We start from the raw sequence: 3791 nt of genomic DNA, 5'->3' as shown, positions 1-3791 counted from the left end.
TCGGGGTGTGCGAGAACACGTGGGCGGACGAAGAGAGAGCAGTAGGAGTAGCAGTGTTATCTGTGGTGATCCATGTTTCTGTCAGTGCCAAGAAGTCGAGGGACTGGAGGGAGGCATAGGCTGAGATGAACTCTGCCTTGTTGGCTGCAGATCGGCAGTTCCAGAGGCTACCGGAGACCTGGAACTCCACGTGGGTCGTGCGCGCTGGGATCACCAGATTAGGGTGGCAGCGGCCACGCGGTGTGGAGCGTTTGTATGGTCTGTGCAGAGAGGAGAGAACAGGGATAGACAGACACATAGTTGACAGGCTACAGAAGAGGCTACGCTAATGCAAGGAGATTGGAATGACAAGTGGACTACACGTCTCAAATGTTCAGAAAGTTAAGCTTACGTAGCAAGAATCTTATTGACTAAAATGATTAAAATGATACAGTACTGCTGAAGTAGGCTAGCTGGCAGTGGCTGCGTTGTTGACTTTGTAGGCTAGCTGGCAGTGGCTGCGTTGTTGACACTACACTAATCAAGTTGTTCCGTTGAGTGTAATAGTTTCTACAGTGCTGCTATTCGGGGGCTAGCGCTAGCTAGCAGTGTTGATTACGTTACGTTGCGTTAAAAGAACGACAACAATTATCTTTGATACACAGACGGCTATGTAGCTAGCTATGTAGCTAGCTACGATCAAACAAATCAAACCGTTGTGCTGTAATGAAATTAAATGAAAAATGTGATACTACCTGTGGAGCGAAGCGGAATGCGACCGGGTTGTTGAGTGCGGAAGTTCTATTCAGTAGACGTTGGCTAGCTGTTGGCTAGCTAGCAGTGTCTCCTACGTTAAGGACGACAAATAGCTGGCTAGCTAACCTCAGTAAATTAAGATAATCACTACACGCTCTAAACTACACAATTATCTTGGATACGAAGACAGCAAAGACAACTATGTAGCTAGCTAACACTACACTAATCAAGTCGTTCAGTTGAGTGTAATAGTTTTTACAGTGCTGCTATTCGGTAGACGGTGGACGTATGCTAGCTGGCTAGCTGCTGGGCAGATAGCAGTGTAGACTACGTTAGGACGACGAAATACAAGTTGCAATAGAAGTGCTGACTGTTTCACTATGTTGTCCTCTTTCTTTTCCTTTTTCTTCTGTCCTTCTTTTGTCCTTATTTTGTCTTCCTTTCTTCTGTTAACTAGATATTTTTTGTTGTTATTCTTTGTAAGCTAGCTAGCTTCTTCCAGGAGAGTCCCTAGCAACTGCTTAGCAACAAGTAAACAATTCTGCTAGCAATTCAGCTAGCTAAGATAACTGTACAATTTTATGAAAAATAGTTAATTTTTCAAAAGCCTGTCTTTTTGGTTTGTTCCTTGTTTTGTCTTCTATTGAGTCTTGCAGTTTTCTCTTGATTTTGTTGATGTACTTCACTCTAAAAAACCATTTAAATCTCAATATATACAGGAGCTCATTTTTCAGCAGCTGCTCAATTTAGAACTCCGGAACAATAAGGATTTAGGAAGGATGTGACTTTTTTAACCCTTCAAAACAGACAGTGTGACCCAATTAAAGGCACTTCCGGTTGGCACAGGAAGCTATAAGTAAACACATGTCTTGATTCCCATAGCCACTTACAGAATCCTGAGTTTTAAGTCTTTAAGTTAAGAATTGACTGATCTACACAGGGTTGAATGCACTATGTCTATCAAACTGCAGGCGGTGTATGGATCAACACTGATAAGGTGTTTTCAACCACTTCCGGTTGCTTCAGGAAGCTTAGAATTGGCACAGGTAGACCTCATAGTGGTCTGATGGACTGTCATAGACGACAGGTTCATAAGGCATTCATAACCCGCATAGGGTTCAGGTTGAATTTAGAGGTGCAGGCAATGTATTCCAATGGGGAGAGAAGTCAATGCAAACTGTTTGATGTAAACACCTTCTTTTAACTGGTATGGGTTAATGCCACACGGTCAAGTTTAGGCTTGCACGGATCGGGAGGACCTCAGGTACGTTCCTGAGGTCGATTTGTGCTTCTCACCTGAACGGTTCTCTCACTGTCACCCAAAAGCAAATGACATTGAGGGCCAGCCTTCATTTTGGGCCTACTTTTCTAATGGTCGCTGTGCTTAGACCGAGCGAGCTACGGTCAAGCGGGGCATCTTGTTGAACTCGGCACGGCCTAGAGAATATGTAAATGCCATTGTAGGCTTTGTGTGTCTTTAAGCACCGCACTTTGTCACTCCATCCTTGCTGTGTGTGTGTTTCTGTGTGTGTGTGTGTGTGTGAGAGAGAGCTTTTCTTTGACATCTGTTGGGAGAAATGACTGACTTACAGTTTATGGGGGTTGCTTAATCACACATATGAAGTTTTGAAAAGATCTGACCTTTTTAACCCTTGGAAACTGCCACTGTGACACCATTTAAGGCACTTCCGGTTGGCACAGGAAGCTATAAATAAACTCATATCCTGATTGGGGTATGCTTTTACAGAATTCTGAGTTTTAAGTCTTTACGTTAAGAACTGAGTTATTTACGGAGGGTTTAGTGAGTGTGTGTTATTTCAGAAAATCATAGAAAATCACAGAAATCTCGCAGAGCTCCGCAGCACACTTTAAAAAGATTCGTAAGAACACCCTGCAACTGGATCTGTAACCGTTGAAAAAAAACACCTATCCATGAACATCACCAATCTGTCGTTGTACGATTTCTCTTAAATGACGATAGATAAATGGCTGGTTCTTTTTCTATTGACACCGGAGGCTCCTTGACTTTGACGTGAAGTAATTTCTCTATTTTTATCTATTTTATAATTTCTCTATTTTTATTTTGGACCTTTAATCCCAGATAAATGGCCATAACTCAAAAACAGTTGAGGCCTAGACGCCATCTTGTTCGGGGAAAACTGGCTCTACTTCCCCTTAATATAACAGTTGTATTCAACATGATTCTTCTACAAAGTCCTCCAATTAATGTAAATTTCCATGGAATTTGAAGCCTTTTCTATAAAGGCACGGATGGGATTTGAACCCATGGTCTTCGGTTTACAAGACCGACGCCTTACCACTTGGCCACCATGCCATTCTATACTGTAATATATATATATATATCAACATTCTGGAAAGTAGTAGTTGTGCAAATGTGAATTTGGCACACAAACTCAGTGGAGAAAGGACCTCATACATATATAGCATGCACTCCCCTCTGAGCTTCCATCCCATTTAATTTGCAGATAAAACGCAATATCAATACACTGTACTTTATATATACACCACTCCATTGAAACTACAATGAAATGATAGCAGCAATTCTTAAAACAGGTACGGACAGGGATTGAAAACATGAACTTCAGCTTTTGAAAATGATGCCATAAAAGTTGGCAACAATGCCACTTCTGTTCTATAAATGTACTAACAGGGATTGAACGCATGTTCTTCAGATTAAAAAAACAAATTATTTAGCACATCTCTGTTTCCTGCTTAGAATTTCAACATTCTGGAAAGTAGAAGTTGGGTCTTTGCAAAAAAACATGGAGAAGCTGGGGATTGAACCCAGGACCTCATACATGCAAAGCATGCACTCTACCACTGAGCTACACCCCCTTTCTGGGAAAGAAAAAATTGTTTCTTATTTTCTTAAATTTCTCCATTATTATTGCAGGTAAGCCAGTTAAGAACAAGTTCTCATACACAACTGCGACCTGGCCAAGGTAAAGCAAAGCAGTGTAATTCATTTGCAGTCTGGACGTGGAGGGGTGAACATCTCCTGCTCTGACTGCAGCTGGAAGGGACTGCTGCGAGAG

The 3791-nt window shown here is 41.9% G+C and overlaps 2 non-coding genes across 2 annotated transcripts; both read right to left on the bottom strand.

Moving 5' to 3' along the window:
• Positions 1-2998: 2998 nt before the first annotated feature.
• On the bottom strand, positions 2999-3070 carry trnat-ugu. Its single transcript has one exon. It is a non-coding gene; the product is annotated as a tRNA-Thr (tRNA).
• Positions 3071-3519: 449 nt separating this feature from the next.
• trnaa-ugc lies at positions 3520-3591 on the bottom strand. Its single transcript has one exon. It is a non-coding gene; the product is annotated as a tRNA-Ala (tRNA).
• Positions 3592-3791: the final 200 nt, after the last annotated feature.

The sequence above is a fragment of the Oncorhynchus gorbuscha genome, linkage group LG01, assembly GCF_021184085.1.
Source record: "Oncorhynchus gorbuscha isolate QuinsamMale2020 ecotype Even-year linkage group LG01, OgorEven_v1.0, whole genome shotgun sequence".
Classification (NCBI taxonomy): domain Eukaryota; kingdom Metazoa; phylum Chordata; class Actinopteri; order Salmoniformes; family Salmonidae; genus Oncorhynchus; species Oncorhynchus gorbuscha.
The sequence above is the reverse complement of the archived record's forward strand: the minus strand, read 5'-3'. Positions and strand labels throughout refer to the sequence as shown.